This window comes from Phyllobates terribilis, unplaced genomic scaffold (assembly GCF_046119375.1).
Source record: "Phyllobates terribilis strain yellow unplaced genomic scaffold, ASM4611937v1 Scaffold_1__5_contigs__length_1240528914, whole genome shotgun sequence".
NCBI lineage: Eukaryota > Metazoa > Chordata > Amphibia > Anura > Dendrobatidae > Phyllobates > Phyllobates terribilis.
Genome location: NW_027362761.1, coordinates 544,717,625 through 544,736,499, shown reverse-complemented (window position 1 = coordinate 544,736,499; position 18,875 = coordinate 544,717,625). Strand labels below are relative to the sequence as shown.

The 18,875-nt window shown below is 40.0% G+C and overlaps 1 protein-coding gene across 11 annotated transcripts in view; it reads left to right on the top strand.

The window, feature by feature from the left end:
- CELF4 (CUGBP Elav-like family member 4) overlaps nucleotides 1–18,875 on the top strand; it is a 1,491,885-nt gene that overhangs the window by 235,621 nt on the left and 1,237,389 nt on the right. The gene's annotated exons all lie outside the window — the stretch shown is intronic.

Here is an 18,875-nt window from a genome sequence, read left to right as displayed (position 1 = left end):
TAAAAACTTACAGATACAACAGGAATGAATTAATATCAGGTTTTAAGAGAAGGAAGCGATTGGTCTCTCGGTGCTGCAGTAATATCAAGGTTTGGTGCTTGATCCTAATGTAAGGAATGAAAAAAAAACTGAAGATGAATGAAAAATGAAGATACTTTTCAATAATACTATGTATGGAATTTTTACATATTTAAAAATAATGGGCATAATTCTTATGTCAACATCATAAAATATTGGCGTTAAAATATAAAAAAAATACTAGAAGCAAAAACATTTTACAATAAAAAGTAGTAATAGATGTAAAAGTAAATGAGAAGAAAATAGAAAGGCAGCAACTTACCGATCCTGTTGCATCATTAAAAGTCCTTTAATCTGGAAAAACTGCTAATGCAGCAAGAGGTTCATTGCAAGGCAAGAATGAGCAGTGCTCACTTCCCCTCTCCCCGCTCTGCTCACTCTTGCCTTGCAATTTCTATTTTCTTCTCATTTGCTTGAATATTTGTTGGCTTTTGCACCATTGGGTAATTCCTGTCACAACTGAGCCAGCCAGCCAGCCACAATGCTCTGGAGACTGGTGCCTATTATCCCATATTTCACATACAGTTGTAAAAGTATTTAACCATAACTTACTCTATACATATTTATATGCAAATTAGCGGTCCTCTAAAAGGAAGAAAGCAGTCTCTCTAGTGCCACCTTTAGGTAACTGCCCTCTAAGTCAATGACCAACCATGCTCCAGTCTAAAGACCTCCATCTTTTCGAATTTTTGCCCCTCATCAGTAGAGAGAAGGGTATTGGTTTTTGTATCAGATCTGCGGATTAGTGTCAGGGGCATGGCTATAGTTGGTGCAGAACTTGAAGTCGCATCCGGGCCTTTGAACCTAGGGGCCCAAAAGGTTCCATTGGCCCATATAAGAAGACCAATACTATTAGAGTTCGGTGTAAGTTTAGGGCCCTTTTGGAGATTGTATTGGAACCCACAAGCTTCAAGTTATGCCACGGAGTATTGGTTCTTCTTGCAGAGACTGGTAAAGGGACTTTCCCTTCATGCTTACAGAGTAACTACATATAGGATGCACTAGAAACACAGCTTTCTTGTAAGGTGGAGCGAATAAGCCCCAGGTCCGGTTGCATACACGGGCCCCAGGCGTTGATGCGCCTGACAGGATAACGCAAGGGGAGCGAGGACAAAGCACATGAAAGAACTCAGGATCAATAGTACAGGTGCAGTGGCACAAAGAAAGGATGGTGGCAGAATCAGGGTGTAGGAGCACAAATGGGGAAATACACCAAACCCTAGAGTGTTAATACTGAGACACAGGTGTGTGGCTAAAATAGTATTAGTGAGGCGAATTCACTGAGCCATGCCAGGCAACCTGCAAATCCTGGCGTGGAGCACAACAGAGGGCAGTGGACCAAGGTGAAGGCAGCAGAGCCTGGGATACCCAGGAAAGCTGTGTAACACTTTCTTTCTTGGGGAAGTTGATTAGAATATTTTTATAGGAAGGACTATCTGTAAGACTCTCTACATCAGCCAGAAAACCATTAGCCCTCAAGGACAGTATGCATATCAAAATAAATGAATAATCATAACAGATTTATAACAGAGGGTCTAAGGGCTCATACTCATATGAGTGCAATTCAATAAAAAATTGGATTGCACTCTGACTGATGTTAGCCAATGATTCTGTGTTCATCTGCAATTTTTTTCTCAGTTCGGATCGGACTGAGAAAAAAATTGCAGCATTGGCGAGTATTGCAGCATTGGCGAGTATATCTAACAAGACTCGCCAATGCAAGTCAATGGGTGCGAGAAAAAAAATACATGGCACATGCGTGTGCTGTGCGATTTTTACACATCCATCTCATGGGAAACCCAACATTTCATCAACCGAGTACAGTAAAATTACAGCGTAAACCGTCAGAATAGAATAGAGATAGAATAAAATAAAAATGGCATGGGGTCCCCCCTCCATATTATTCTTAACCAGCTGAGGGAAAGCGGACAGCTGGGGGCTGATGTTTATAGTCTGGGAAAGGGGTAATAAACATGGAGCTTTCCAGGCAATTAATATCAGCACACAGCTGTCTACTTAGCCTTTACTGGCTATTAATAAGGATGGATCCCACAAAAAAAATGACGTGGGGTCCCCCCTGTTTTATGGCTTTTGACATCAAGCCCAGAGGTTAGTAATGGAAAGGCGTCTATAAGACAACCCCATTACTAATCCCATAGTCAAATGTAATAAAGACAGAGTAAAGTCATTTATTTGAAAAAATCACTCCCCACCCTCTTTTACCCATGTATTAATATAAAATTAAAAATAATAAAAAACCATATTCCTCACCTGTCTGATGATAATCCATACATCCTGCGACGAGCCCAACTCAGCTACATCTGGATGCCTTGCTGAATGGTGGCATGATGCGACTGTTCAGCCTGGCATCCAGGAGACACTGAGCTGCACGTGCGAGCGCAGCATCAGTGCCGAGTGGTGACGTCAATAAGGTGAGCGGAGTTCACTGCCGCTGAACTCCGGTCACCTTTGTAACATCAGCGTTCGTGGCGTGAGCACATCCACCCCCTTTTGTTTTAAATATGGGGCGGATATGTCTTACCCAGCTGTGGCCACTATATAGTCGACAGAGCTGTGCAGCTTCATAACAGAGCAGCTACAGCCACCGATGACACCAAGAACAACTGATAGGCAGGGGTGTTGGGTGTTGCATTCCCACCGATCAGCCATTTATGACTTATCTGATCTATCCTAAAAATAGGCCATCTATTTTAAAGTTATGAACAACTCCTTTAAATGCCCAGGTACAGCTTTCTGTATCATGAAGTATTACTGTGATATGGTAAAGTTGACATATTGTGTGGTAGGTGATGAAATGCTACGTCTGTATCTGTTGTTATAATCCTCCGGTTTCCAGGCTCGCGTCTCATCCTATTTATATGGATCCTGAAAGGCGCGTAGTAATGAGCCAGCGGAGGTACTTTCTATTGGTCTTAGTCGGCAGAAACCGAGCGTGCTCTTCTTTATTGGGTTCCTTCCTAGAAAGATCTTGAGGGCCGTTGTAATAAGGATTAGCATAATGGCTATCTTTATTATGCACGGTTGTGTAATTATTTTCCCATTGATATATTTATTGTTTTTTATATCCTCTATAAGTTGTTATGACTGGGGTGAGAATTGTGAATTCATGCTTCAGTGTATCCTAAATGATATCTGTCTGATCTAATTTGTTACGTGTTCAAAGGCGAGTTATATCAGTCCATTATTGAGACTTGTTTTATGCTGGTTAATGAAGCTGTGAGTAGTTTGCACATGGAGGCGTATATACATTTACCGTATCAAAAACCATATAGAGCAATGTGTGATTTCTAAAACAGATGGCGTATATAGGAATCTCATGACAAAAGCACCTGTCATGGGATGGGATATATTAGGCAGCAAGTGAACAGTCAGTTTTAGAAGTTGACGAGTTGGAAGCAGGAAAATGGACAATTGTAAGGATCTAAGTGCTTTTACATGGGTCAGGTTGTGATGAGTAGATGACTGGGTCAGAGCCTCATCTAAATGGCAGGTCTTATACTAATAAGTGATCCAAGGAAGGTCAACCAGTCAATCGGTAACAGGAATATAGGTGCCCAAGGGTGATTATTGTACATGGAAGTGAAAGCTGCCTTGTCAGATATGATCTATTACACTGCTCAGCTACGATGTAAAGTAGAGCGTATTGCTACTGATAGAAAATGTCAGAGCATACAGTGCATTGTATCTCATTGTAGATGGGTGTGAGCAGGGGCGGACATATCATTTGTGCAACCTTTGCGGCCAGAAGAAGTAACAGGGCCACTACCATGGAGGCTGGTGGAATGGTGCATTAGGATGAGCTCTTGGGCTGCACAGGGCCCATACAGTTATATTAATCTTAAGCTTAATGTTTTTTAAAAATTGGTGTTTTTGCAACAGCTATTTCAGTTTGATATATGCAATAACTGTTGGACACAGTAATGTTTCTGCCTTGAAATGAGGTTTATTGTACTAACAGAAAATGTGCAATCTGCATTCAAACAAAATTTGACAGGTGCATAAGTATGGGCACCCTTATCATTTTCTTGTTTTAAATACTCCTACCTACTTTTTACTGACTTACTAAAGCACTTTTTTTGGTTTTGTAACCTCATTGAGCTTTGAACTTCATAGTCAGGTGTATGCAATCATGAGAAAAGCTACTTAAAGTGGCCACTTGCAAGTTGTTCTCCTATTTGAATCTCCTCTGAAGAGTGGCATCATGGGCTCCTCAAAACAACTGTCAAATGATCTGAAAACAAAGATTATTCAACATAGTTGTTCAGGGGAAGGATACAAAAAGCTGTCTCAGAGATTTAACCTGTCAGTTTCCACTGTGAGGAACATAGTAAGGAAATGGAAGAACACAGGGACAGTTCTTGTTAAGGCCAGAAGTGGCAGGCCAAGAAAAACATCAGAAAGGCAGAGAAGAAGAATGATGAGAGGACAATCCTCAGACCACCTCCAAAGAGCTGCAGCATCAACTTGCTGCAGATGGTGTCACTGTGCATCGGTCAACTATACAACGCACTTTGCACAAGGAGAAGCAGTATGGGAGAGTGATGCGAAAGAAGCCGTTTCTGCAAGCATGCCACAAACAGAGTCGGCTGAGGTATGAAAAAGCACATTTGAAGAAGCCAATTTCTTTTTGGAAGAAGGTCCTGTGGACTGATGAAACCAAGATTGAGTTGTTTGGTCATGCAAAAAGGCGTTATGCATGGCGGCAAAAAAACACAGCATTCCAAGAAAAACACTTGCTACCCACAGTAAAATTTGGTGGAGGTTCCATCATGCTTTGGGGCTGTGTGGCCAATGCAGGCACCGGGAATCTTGTTAAAGTTGAGGGACGCATGGATTCCACTCAGTATCATCAGATTCTTGACAATAATGTTCAAGAATCAGTGATAAAGTTGAAGTTACGCAGGGGATGGATCTTTCAGCAAGACAATGATCCAAAACACCACTCCAAATCTACTCAGGCATTCATGCAGAGGAATAATTACAATGTTCTGGAATGGCCATCCCAGTCCCCAGACCTGAATATCATTGAACATCTGTGGGATCATTTGAAGAGGGCTGTCCATGCTCGGCGACCATCAAACTTAACTGAACTGGAATTGTTTTGTAAAGAGGAATGGTCAAAAATACCTTCATCCAGGATCCAGGAACTCATTAAAAGCTACAGGAAGCGACTAGAGGCTGTTATTTTTGCAAAAGGAGGATCTACTAAATATTAATGTCACTTTTCTGGTGAGGTGCCCATACTTATGCACCTGTCAAATTTTGTTTGAATGCAGATTGCACATTTTCTGTTAGTACAATAAACCTCATTTCAAGGCAGAAACATTACTGTGTCCAACAGTTATTACATATATCAAACTGAAATAGCTGTTGCAAAAACACCAATTTTTATAAAACAATAAGCTTAAGATTAATAGGGGTGCCCAAACTTTTTCATATAACTGTATATTGTTCTTGCACAGGAGCCCACTTCTGTCTGTGTCCACCAGTGGGTCTGAGTATCTGTAGACAAGCCCATCCCCTGTACCCTTAACCATTGCCAATAGTATCTAGAATAGGCACGCTGGCATCAAAAGTAGAAGGTGGCTGGTCCACTCAATTGTGTTTTCTTTTACATGATGCAGATAATTGGGTGAATGTATATCATTTACCTGGGAGAGAGATGGCATTCGGATGCACTATGGGAAGACAACAAAATGGTAGATACACTGTGATGGGACAAAGCTCTCCTGGGAAAACTTGAGTCCTTGTACTCTTATAGATTTAGCACATATTACCTAGCTAAACATTGTAGTGGCCAAGTATCCCCTTTCATGGCAGTGGAATGATTTAAGGAGAAGGACAAATAATTAAAAGTGTAAACTTGTCACAAAATTTACAAGATCTAAATCTGATTAAGGATTTGTAAGTAAAACAAGTCCAATCCTTCGAGTACATACCTCAGTGCACATGATACAGAGGATCTGATGCTAACGTCTTGGTGCCAGGTATCACAGGACACCTTCAAAGGTCTTGTGAAAACTGTAGCCCCGTGGTTTAAAGCTGCTTTGGCAGCATGCAACGTCTTCGGGTTTTACTCATGCAAAATCATTCTAAGGGCTGAGTCAGACAGCCTTGTGAATCAAACTGAGATTAGAACGTAGTCATCAAACTGACCGGTGGTTCTCCGTCCCTGAGTATGACAGCTACATAGATATACAGGGTGGTCCAAAAGTAGGTGGACAGAAAGTGTAATAAGGTTATGAAGGGGGGAGATTTATCAAACACTAAATTGCAGCCATCTGTCTGGATCATCCTCCATTAAACCATGAATTAGACGTGGACGATAAGCTTTCCACCCAATAGATTTCAGGATTCGCATGATAGAAGCTCGTGAAATTCCCAATTCCAAAGAGGCTCTTCTGGTGGACTTTTTTGGACTCTGAACAAATGTTTCAGCAACAAGTTGTTTATTATCTTCTGTACAGACTGTTTTGGGTCCACCAGTTTTTGGAGCATTAAGGATTGAGCCAGTGGCATTGAATTTGTCACAAACGTGGTAAATGGTTTGTCTCTTTGGGGCTTGAGTACCAAATGTTTCAACCCAATTTGCTCTAACAGTTTCAGCATTTTGAGATTTACAATACTCTGTTAAAATCCATTTTCTTTGATCTGTATTTAAATTATTTGCCATTATGTGTTATCTGAATTATCTGAAAAGAAAACAAATTTGGGGGAGATCTATCTGTGAAAACTAGATCTCTGAAACTGGCTCAGTTGCCCTTGGCAACCAATCAGATTCCACCTTTCATTTTCCAAAGAGTCTGTGAGGAATGAAAAGTGGAATCTGATTGGTTGCTAAGGGCAACTGAGCCAGTTTCACTTTACACCATGTTTGATAAATCTCCCCCTTCATAACCTTATTACACTTTCTGTCCACCTACTTTTGGACCACCCTGTATATGAACCTGTCACTCTCGGGTTAGGAGAGGCGCCGGCCAGTCCGTGCACTGCGTTCCGATCTCAGTCTGATTTATACGGTCATATGACTGCGTCCTAATAAAGAGATACTGATACAAAGAACCTTGGAATTGAGTAGTTACAAATAATTATGACATTCTATGAAAAGTATTTTATGTGCCCCTGTAAGTTGGTTGCACTGGTCTCACTTTGGACCAAAATCAGTGTTCTCTCCTATCTTGTTTTTCCATATTGAAATCTTCAGCTAAAAGCATGACACCACACAAAAAAAGATATACAGTGGGGTAAAGAAGTATTTAGTCAGACACCAATTGTGCAAGTTCTCCCACTTAAAAAGATGAGAGAGACTTGTAATTGAGATCATAGGTAGACCTCAACTATGAGAGACAAAATGAGAAAACAAATCCTGAAAATCACATTGTCTGATTTGGAAAGATTTTTTCTTTTTAAATTTTGGTGGAAAATAAGTATTTGGTCAATTACAAACAAGCAAGATTTCTGGCTCTCACAGACCTGCTACTTCTTCCTTAAGAGGCTCCTCTGTCCTCCACTCATTACCTGTAGTACTGGCACCTGTTTGAACTTGTTATCAATATAAAAGACACCTGTCTGCAACCTCAAACTCCATTATGGTAAAGACCAAAGAGCTGTCGAAGGACACCAGAAACAAAATTGTAGTCCTGCATCAGGCTGGGAACCCTGAATCTGCAATAGGCAAGCTGCTTGGTGTGAAGAAATCAATTGTGGAAACAATAATTAGAAAATGGAAGACATACAAGACCACTGATAATCTCCCTCGATCTGAGGCTCCACACAAGATCTCACCCAGTGGGGTCAAAATGATCTCAAGAACGGTGAGCAAAAATCCCAAAACCACATGGGGGGACCTAGTGAATGACCTGCAGAGAGCTGGGACCAGCGTTACACAGGCTACCATCAGTAACACACTACGCCGCCAGGAACTCAGATCCTGCAGTGCCAGACGTGTCCCTCTGCTTAAGCCATTACATGTCCGGGCCCATCTGAAGTTTGCTAGAGAGCATTTGGATGATCGAGAAGAGTATTAGGAGAATGTCATATGGTCAGATGAAACCAAAGTAGAACTATTTGATAGAAACACAACTCAGCGTGTTTGGAGGAGAAAGAATGCTGAGTTGCATCCAAAGAACACCATACCATACCATCCCTAAAATTGCAAAGTGCTGAGGAATATGTTGGCACTATAAAAATAAAAATTATTATTATTATATACCTACTGTGAAGCATGGGGGTGGCAACATATTACTTTGGGGCTGTTTCTCTGCCAAGGGACCAGGACGACTTGTCCGTGTACATGAAAGAATGAGTAGGGCCATGTATCGTGAGATTTTGAGTGCAAACCTCCTTCCATCGGCAAGGGCATTGAAGATGAAACATGGCTGGGTCTTTCAGCATGCCAATGATCCTAAGCACACCGCCAGGGAAATGAAGGAGTGGCTTGGTGAGAAGCATTTCAAGGTACTGGAGTGGCCTAGCCAGTCTCCAGATCTAAACCCTATAGAAAACCTTTGGAGAGAGTTGAAAGTCTGTGTTGCCCAACGACAGCCCCAAAACATCACTGCTCTAGAGGAGATCTGCATGAAGGAATGGGCCAACATACAAGCAACAGTGTGTGCCAACCTTGTGAAGACTTACAGAAAACGTTTGACCTCTGTCATTGCCAACAAATGATATATAACAAAGTATTGAGATGAACTTTGGAAATTGACCAAATGCTCATTTTCCACCAAAATTTGAAAAAATGTCTTTCCAAATCAGACAATGTGATTTTCAGGATTTGTATTCTCATTTTGTCTCTCATAGTTGAGGTCGACCTATGATGTCAATTACAGGCCTCTCTCATCTTTTTAAGTGGGAGAACTTGCACAATCGGTGGCTGACTAAATATTTTTTTCCCCACTGTACATAAACTAGAGGTAAGCAAATAAATTTGAGTAGAATTGAATTCTACTTGAATTTTACAAAAAATCGGCATTCACCATTTTCCTGAACCATAATGGGCCATTAAAAGGTTAAAAAAATCCTTAAAGTTACTTTACTGCTCACCTCTCTGGTGCCTTCGCTACTCTCCACTGCCCTTCCAGCTCTCGTTATGTCTTGTGATCCCTTACTGCTCGTGCTCGAATACCCAGGCCTTTCACGCTGTGCCGGAACTTCCGGCTTTCAAGGGGCCCCGATGGGTTCTGTGCATGCTTGTGGAAGGTCACAGCACACATCATGAGCTCCCACACATTATCGCAGAACCCTCCCGAACTCATGAAACCCTCCCAGGGATTCCAGTATGAGCCATGGAGGATCAGAAGATACAAAGAGGACTGAAAGGGTGCTGATGAGGAGCAGAGGGGCTGTGATTACAAAGATTTTTTTTTATATATTATTTTTTTACATATTAGGTTTATTATGATCTAGGGTCTGGAAAGACCCAATAGCATAGTAAGGGACATTAAATTCAAGGAGAATAACTCCTCAGCTAATCAAATTTCCCAAGAAAATCCACATGAACAAGTGAATTTGAAGAGAATTAGCTGGTTAGAAGAAGAAATTTGCAACGTAATTCACAAAAGTTTCAATTTATGTATCCATGTTGTGTTGAGTTGATATAGGAGATAACTTTAGATCAGGCTGGTCGGTCAACCCAAATTTAGATCGCCCACTAAATGGGGCCATTTTCCATCGTTAACTCATCTTTTGTGTAGAAGTGACTTTCATAGGAAATCTATTCTTTTTTTCTGTTTTCTTATCTACAAACTGTGAAGATCACATGTCATACTTGGGAAAGTGACTTTTAGATTACAAAGAGTTAGATATGGTCTATAGAAGGACGACTTCTCCAGTATTGTGGAGCAACTGCGCTAAAGGACCTTGAATAAAACAATCAACTCTTTCTGAGTTTTAAGATAAGACCTGCCTGGCCATCATCACCAGTCAAGAGTAGAGATAGCCACCTTCAACAGGTTATATTAAAGTATTTTTACTCTGTCTATACATAGAAACTATATTATACATATTACCGAAACTTTTAATTTTCCTATTAATATTTTCTTTTTCTTTTGAGAATCTAGCCCAGCTTCCTTTTTTTACTTATATTCCTGCAGGTGCTTACTAATTTGCAATGTTTTAAATGGTTGGGTTTAGTAGATGATTACACTGACATGACAAAACCCTTGTAGTGTCCGACCACAATATGCACCATTTTTTATTTTTTCATCCACATGGTCTACTAGTTTCATGGTTAACTATGTCCAGAGTTTGTCTTAACCATAGTCCGTCTCTATTGTCTAGCTGTTTGAGTCTCCTGAATCTGCTAGATACAAATTATATAGACTCTAGGCATGGTTCTTCACAGGCTGGACATTTGGATCAGTGCTGAAATAACAAGAGAACAAAGTATTATCTGTTAACAGTTCCATTCACTAATATTCAACATAGTCCATTATGTTCTTTGGAAATTACAGTGTGGTTTCCCCATTTGATCACTACTGTTGCTTGCCAGGATAAAGTATTTTTTTGTGTAATTCTTTGCCAATAATTTTCCTTAAATATGAATTTCCTAAAAAGGCCTCCTACGTAAACTATATAATAACTTCCTAAATATTAGAAAATATAATTTCATTTTTTTACATTTTATAAGTTCTACATAATTTTTTTTTATTTAAAGAATGTTATAGGAAGAATGAACACTTGTGGACACTTGGCGGGTGGTGGTCACTGCCACCTATTCTTAAAAGGGCATGCTTATACAAGGTAGCCAATATGTCTTCTCAACCTGATTAATAAGTAAAATGCACATCATTGAATAGATAGATGTATGACAAGTTGTCATGGATTTTGAGGAGGTACAAATAGCACATTTCTTTATTCTCGTAAAGAGGAACAGCTTCAAATAATCACAAAATGTAATCTGAGATCCTAACAAAACATGGAACCCTTTTCGGTACAGTCAGGTTGGCCAACTTGACTTTTTATTATTTCTAGACAGCTTTTCAAAAAATTAAAGACAGACAATATTTTTTAGGGACACATTGGAAAGTCTTTAGGATTATAAGTAATCCATGTCTACAGACCGTAATTTTGAAATGAAGACATCAGTTGCATTCACTGTAAAATGAAGAGAATTACAGTTAAAATAATTTGTATAAGTTTCTACAGCTTCCAAAAAATCACGGACACCTTAATTTTGCTTTTACGGAAAGGGAAAAAAGTGCTCTATTTTTATGGACTGTCCTGGAATTTCTGGACGGTAAGCAACCCAGGGTACAGTCTTTCAGGCTAGTTGCAAGGCATCTGTTATGAGGCTCTGCCAGTGGCCACTTGGCAGCTCTAAAATGGCTAACCAAACAGGCTTGGCACATGCTACTCCGTGTCCCTTGGGGTTGCCATAACCTACACCCTTTAACCCTTATACAGGGATCTGGACCTACAATGGGGTCCCCGGGCAATTGCCACAGAGTCAGCTGCTGTTCAGTGGTGCAAGCTGGCCAGAAGGATAGTCACGTAGCTGGGTCAAAGCCAAGAGGGCTGCAAAGGTACAAAATTGACAGACAGGAGGAGTGTCAAAAACAAGCAGAGGTCAAAAGAGGAAAACACAATACTAAATTGGAGCTGAAAATACAGACCTAAACCAGGGAATCACAAAGCTATATCTGGCAGCTCCCAGCAGTAAGCTATGGGCTTAAGTAGGGTGTGGTGCTCTCCGATTGGGTGCAGCAGGGAGCTGATGACTCAGGCTGGACAGCACACACACCCATACTGTCAGACTGGAAAGCACTGCAGGTCCCAGCCACCATAATTTTAGTGGCTGGACAGAACCTGCATCACGCAGTACTTCTGGTTCTGATATCTCCTCTATCACTAGCACCACCCGCAGAGTGAATATGGTGGCACCTGGTGACAGAAGCAGAAGTTGCACTAGCAGGTTATGGTGAAGAATAGATGTGACAACATCCAAGGAACATGACAAAGAGACATGATCATCAATCAAGTCACTCTGGTGTTGCTACTATTCTCAGAATCAGTATTGACATGGCTGCATTTCGAGTTGGCGCACATCTGATGCTGCTTGTCCTCAAAAGCCCAGAGTCAGTCTCGTGAAATTTCCGATTCTCCCCTGCCAAAACATGATATCTACACATAATTGTCTTCAAGAGCCAAAATTACAACTGGACCCTATTTCACATAGCTTGGTACTCTCTCTCTTTTTTTTTTTACTAACAAGGACATCAGTTTGACATGAGCTATGTCTCTTACCCTATACACCAACGGAACTCCTCTGGCTTACATGGGCTATGTTCATAGACTGGTAGACTCACCAAAACCACAGGATCACATGGAGAACTAGGCAAATGTCCAACAACTTTTTTGGCTATATACCAAACCCTATATATTACATCTTCGCGATGATTGCCATGGTGCAACACTTTCATGCCAACATGTATTGAGATGTCATTATAAAATTCCAGGCAAGGAACCAGCAAATTACCAAAAACATCCAGTGGTCACTTTGAAAGAGATTTGTGCCACCTGGGTCAAAATGTTCCCCCAGATGGAATCACGAAAGCACTTCAACAAGACCAACCCTTATAAGATAATCAGCGAGTGCGTGAACTCATATATAACACAGGGAATCTATTTTATTTCTAGCTATAGACAGTCATGTGTACTCGCCCCAGAGGAGAGAATTTATATTATCTGCATTAATAGAACTGTTTGGTCTAATTAGTATCATGAGTAAGATTATACAGAATTACATGTTACATGCCCAGTAGCATCTGCCCAGCAGCAAAATCTCCCTAGACATTGTGTTCACATGTTGGCAACTCAACCACATTGAATATTTTCTGTAACAACGGAAAAGATATTAAGTTGATGAAAATTAAACCGTCTTTGTGTAGGAATAAGAGCAAAATCTACAGGGAGTAATTTTGTTGGCATAACTATGGACAGAGTCTTGATAAGCCAGGACAATGCTGTACATCATTTAATATTAACCGTCCATTTCTTATTGAATTTAAATGTATACTTTGCTTAGACGCTGCCAAGACTGTTATTTTTAGCTGGCGTTTTTGCTGTTTTATTCTCTCAAGTGCAAAGCAATAGAGAGAAATTACAGTTCGCGGATGGGAGGAGGGAGAACCTTGAGCATGTTCGGCAGTCATTATTTCCTGGATCGTGATATCGAGAACCAGCTCAGAATCTGTCCTAAACCATCAAGGAAAAGAGCTATGATGGGTTGAGTGTCCATCACAAGAAATGCAATGGGTCCTAAGTGATGGATCAGATCCATGTGTCATATGCAGATGACATGGCTGCCAAACTAGCTGAGCTTATGTGATTGAAGACCGGAGAGAGAGAGAAAATGCCATAAAATATGATTGACGGGCTGGCATGATGGGTTGGTGCAAGAAGCGCATGTAATTATGAGGGTTTTCCGAGTAAAACAGACAGCTTGACAAATCAAGTTTAAATGATTGGCCGGACATACCCTTAAATTATCATGATTCCTTTCCGTACCTGCCACCCTGGGAGCAGAATGGTTAATTGTCAGGCACAGCTGCACATCGACCATCAGTTTAATAAATCACTAGTAGGTTATTATAAGTCAGGAGTAAATGTCAGACTACAGTTCAGCAAACAAAGGTCCGGGTTTGCAATATCCCTCTAATTAACGCCTTACAAATTAATTTATGTGTACTTTGGCTTCAGTGGTAAAATACAACTCTTCACACAGAAATATTGAAGAATATTTAGGAGATTGTTGTCTTCCTCCGTTCTCTGAATATCAAAATTCCTGATCACAAAATTAAACCTACATTTAGGGCTCTTTCAGATCTCCGATTTTCTTGCGTACGAGAAAATCGGATCGGTTATTCTGATACAACTCTGATCAGAGTGTGGTAAGCGTGTCATACGATTTTTTTTGTGGAGAGATTTAAAAAAATAAAATTGTCCACCTTCTCCATTTTGACAGTCCATGACAATAGGATTGCACTTGGGATGTCAGCTGAGAATGGTCCAATTTAGTCACGGACCCATTGACTTGCATTGCTGATTTTGATCCGACTCTCGAATCAAAATCGGACATGTTGCCGATATTTTCCATGGACTGACACGTGAATGAACCCATAGACTATCACAAGGATGAATGCTGTCCATGAAAAACACGGATAACGCTCATACACAAAAATCAGACGTCTGAATGAGCCTTTGCCTAACCTTGGCCATCATTGGATTTGTGGATCTCTACGGTCTCGGTCTTTACATCTTGCAATGACATCTGTTAAATAGGACCTGAAACGTTGGCTTCTGTTGAGGATGTTGGGAGATCACCCTTTCAATTTCCCTCTGAAATCTTAGCTATTTGTAGCTTTCAACACATTTTCCAAATGTTAACCCACCTTTTCTATTAATGGGAAATTGTCACTCTCTTGAGTTTTTAAGGATGGAATTGACTCATGCATGAACCATGTACTATGGCATTCAGCATCCCATTGGGTTTATAGTATAAATATGGGATCCATGGGAAAAACTGTGTGCATTGATGGAAAATTGGTCCAGAATGGGTCCATAGCTGTCCATCCATGCCATATTAGATATTCATACAACACAAACCTGTTATAACGTACGGCTGGGTACATGAAGAATTACGATCAGAAATAGATGGGCACTTCTACAAAAAGAAACTTTTTAGATCTTATACGGTAGGTGAATCTCTAGATAAGTAGTTATTTTGAGATTACTGGAAATACTATATGGAAATCCAATGACCGACTGTTCACTTGGGTCCCAACATCTGAAGGTCATCTCAATGTTGTTTCTACTGATCTGTTTCTCATACATGCCTTGAGTCTTCACATTTGCCAATTGTTTCGGATGTTTCTCCTTTTTCTTCCTTAAACTCTTCTATGGATACAGACTTTTTTCAGCGAGTTTGTGCATTATATAGAAAAGGAATTATAGACAAAGGGAATATCATTTTACTTCTAAAAACAGTAATCAGCTGTGAGGGCTCCATTTAAGTGACTAGCATCCATGTCATGGATGATAGTGCTGAGTCTGCCAGAGTCATTGGCTAAGGTGAGGGGTCTTGACCCCACTAACTCACAGAGTTAAGAGTAAACACCTTATGCCTGTATTGGACATATGGACAAGGCTTGTCTGGTTGGAAAACTCCTTTAAGGCTATTTTCACATAAAGTCTTTTTACTGAGCTTTCGGAGCAGAAACTAAGTGAAAACTTTACGTTTTTAAGAGTTTTGAGATTTGGAAGAGGATTTGGAGAGTTTCCACTCAGTTTCTACCACCAAAATCTCCTCAAAAAACTCTGTTTGCACATAGAACAAAAGAGAAAACACACAGTTTTGATCATTTTTTAATGTTTATTTTTCCTTGAAGGCCATATCTGAAAGCATAACTCATTTTATGAAAGTGATGAAGTGGTATAAATATGAAGAAAGTTTGATGACACTTTTTGTCTAGGTATCAATGATTTAGGAGGAGGGTGAAATTAGGATGTCAATGGGAGAACACTGGAAACCATTATAGACACCACTATGCATATTTGATGGAAATGAATCAATTCTGAAAGGGGTTTTCCACTTCTTTTACGTAAATTTAATGTGGTCCTAGCATAAACTAAAATATGCCTTGTGAACCCCTGCTGCTTCTCTGTACCGCTGCCAGTGTCCTCTCCCTGTCTTCTGGCCTTCTTTTCAGATGGTGGAAAATTTTTAATCAAAGTAAAAGTAGTTGGCAACCCCTCTTTAGCAAATATTATTTTTTTATTTTCTATCAATTTAGTGTGCATTCTCAGAGATGGCATTATTAAAGCTGTTGCGAAGTCAAAATTCTAGTTTTCCAATATTAACTTTGCATTGTTTTGTAAAAACAGTATTTTTTTCAGTATTTTTCTGGGGGATTTTTTTGTGGACAAAAAAACGCTAAAGACAAATGATCTCTTTGAGTCAAAAGACAATTGATAAATACTCTATAAACTTCTTATAGTGGAATTTTTAACATGTTTGGTGTTTTCTGGGGTGCTTGTGCTCATCCTTATTCTCATTTGCACATGGAAGCACGAGAAGCATTGGGATGAAACTGAATTGGAGAAGATACAGATTAGATATTAGAAACAACTTTTTGGCAGTGAGGGTGATTAATGAGTGAAACAGGTGGCCACGAGAGGTGGTGAGTTCCCCTTCAATGGAAGTCTTCAAACAGAGGCTGGACAGACATCTGTCTGAGATGGTTTAGTGACACGATGACCCTGGAGGTCACCTCCAACTCTAACATTCTAGGATTCTATGATTCTGAAAACGAGGGACATTTTGCTAATGCATTTTAGCATAGGCTTCCATTAACGACACAAAAAGGGCAAATAAAAATGCATAAAAGTCAGTGGTTTTTTTTTTACAAGCCTAAAAACTGCAAAAAAATTTTATGCCAAATGCAATCTCTATCTTGATAATGTTTCTCCTACATATCTGGCCTTCTGCAATTTTATCCCAGATCTTTCAATGTAAAGATTTACACATGAGGATGAGGATAGCTTTCCAGACATAGGGTTATGTGTAAATAAATCTTGCATTTTATTACAATTACAGTCATTAGTACTGCCTTCATTTTTATCTCTTCTACCTCGCTCCCATTACATGACAAAAGAGTTTGTCTCATCCGGCTGCACCATCCCGAAGGCCTAAATCACAGCCCCAGATCTCACTGGCGTTCCAGGAAATCTATAGCACAACCTTGTCACTGGAGCCATCACACTAAGTGATAATATATGGCCACTGTTACAGGAGCTTTACACCATCTAGTTTATCACTCTAACAATGCTGCATGATCTGTCTAATTAGAACTGCATCAACTAGTCATGGTTCTGCTACTGAGCAGTTTCTGTTGTTCCTCGGAGAGCTCTCATGCCCTGATTTAGCACTGAAATTAAATGTAACTCTGCTTCTCTGTTTGATTTGTCAGCTGGACGCTTTTGTTGCAAGCGATTTCAACAGTTCCACCCTCTTAGTAGCCTTTGAAGAAAAAGTTACAGCAGCTTGGAAAAAAAAACTATTCTTTGGGAAAACAGGTAGCATTTTTTTCTGCAGCGCCCTCTTTTTTCCTTCTGTGACGCTGGACCATAGAAAGTTTAAAAAGTTTTCTAAATTCTTCATAAAGTTTTATTTTATTCTAATTGGGTATTTCCATCCATGTGACATGCCAAAAATGTCCTATAAATGCATGTCCCACCACTAGGACTGAGAAGTGATCGCTTCAATATTTTGGACCCCCGATACAGCTCTCTTTAGACAAATGCATGTTTCAGTGGTAGGACGCAAATCTATTAAACATCCTCTGGAGGTGCTATAAATTTCGGTGAGGCCACTACTCCTTTATGGGTAATGTCACACATTGCATTTAAATTCTGTTTCTTAGTGGGAATTATAATGGAATTGTGACAAAATAGCACTTTTAAAAAACAAAGCACAATCTTGTGGTCATTAAATGTCACTTGACTGAAACATGTGACTGCCCCCTAACTCCTTTGAGTAGTATACAATCTCTCTATATATAAAAGTTGAGGACACCTTTGAAATGGAAATAATGATTTTTGCATGTTAGTGGTTAGCATTAGAGCTTATGCACATGGCCGTATTTTCGATCCAACATCGAATCGCACTCGGACCATGTTATTCTATGTGCATTTTTTTCATCTGAAGACAATATTGCTGCATGCCCGAGTTTTATCTGTTATTCAGATCACACTCAGTCATGCAAGTCAATGAGTCCATAGAAAACATCCGACTGCACTCGGGTGACATCTGATTGGAGTCTGATTTCCATGGACACACACAATGTAGAAGATGGAGAATTTTTTTTCTCCATCTTCTCCTCATCTGAGAGAATCGGAGCATACTGTGATCACACTATGATCCAACTCTGATCAGAGTTTTATTTTCATAATCGACAAAATTCTCTTGGATGAGGGAATATATGCCCGTGTGACCCTAGCTTAATAGGTGTACATAGCCTTTGAGTCAACAAATTGATTATATACATACAGCCAGTCTGTCAAGGTGATAACATGATATTTGCGATGTAAGAAAGATCTGATAACTAAAGATGAAAGAATATATTGGTGTGGAATTTTACTCAAATATTACAAAAATCTGCATTCACCAAAAAGCTGATTTTTTAAATACAAAGGGCCATCGAAAGGTTAAAAAATAAAAAATTCCCAATACTCATCTTACAGCTCACCTCTCTGGCCCTTCCACCCTGTATTGTCCCCTCTCTGGTCCTCGCCACATTTTTTTATCACCGCCAATGTGCACTGAATCGGAGCTCCTGGGCTAACGAAAATAAGCCTGGGACGTTTCTGCACATTGTGACTTTACATGAGCTTATGCGGGGTTTATCAGTGTTTCAGCTGAGAAAAACTGATGAAACTCTGACCAAACTCTGATGGTAAAAAGCCAAACTCTGAAGACACTGATCAAAAGCACTGATGAAACTTGGATGTTTTTTTATATGAGAAATATCACTGAATGAGCCCATAAAGATTGCAGACTTCAAAGTTAGGGTAATTGGGTCTTCCATTTGTATACTATTGTTGGGACCCTCATTTATACCTTATTAAAGACCCTACTGTTCAAAAATCCTTAACATGTCTTAAGGGTATGTCCCCCTGCTGTTTTTTGGTCTTCTCTTGGAATGTGCATCTAATGTCTCCACTTCTGATGGTCACACGTGCTCAGTAGTAGTCCCACTATCTGTCATGGCTGTGGA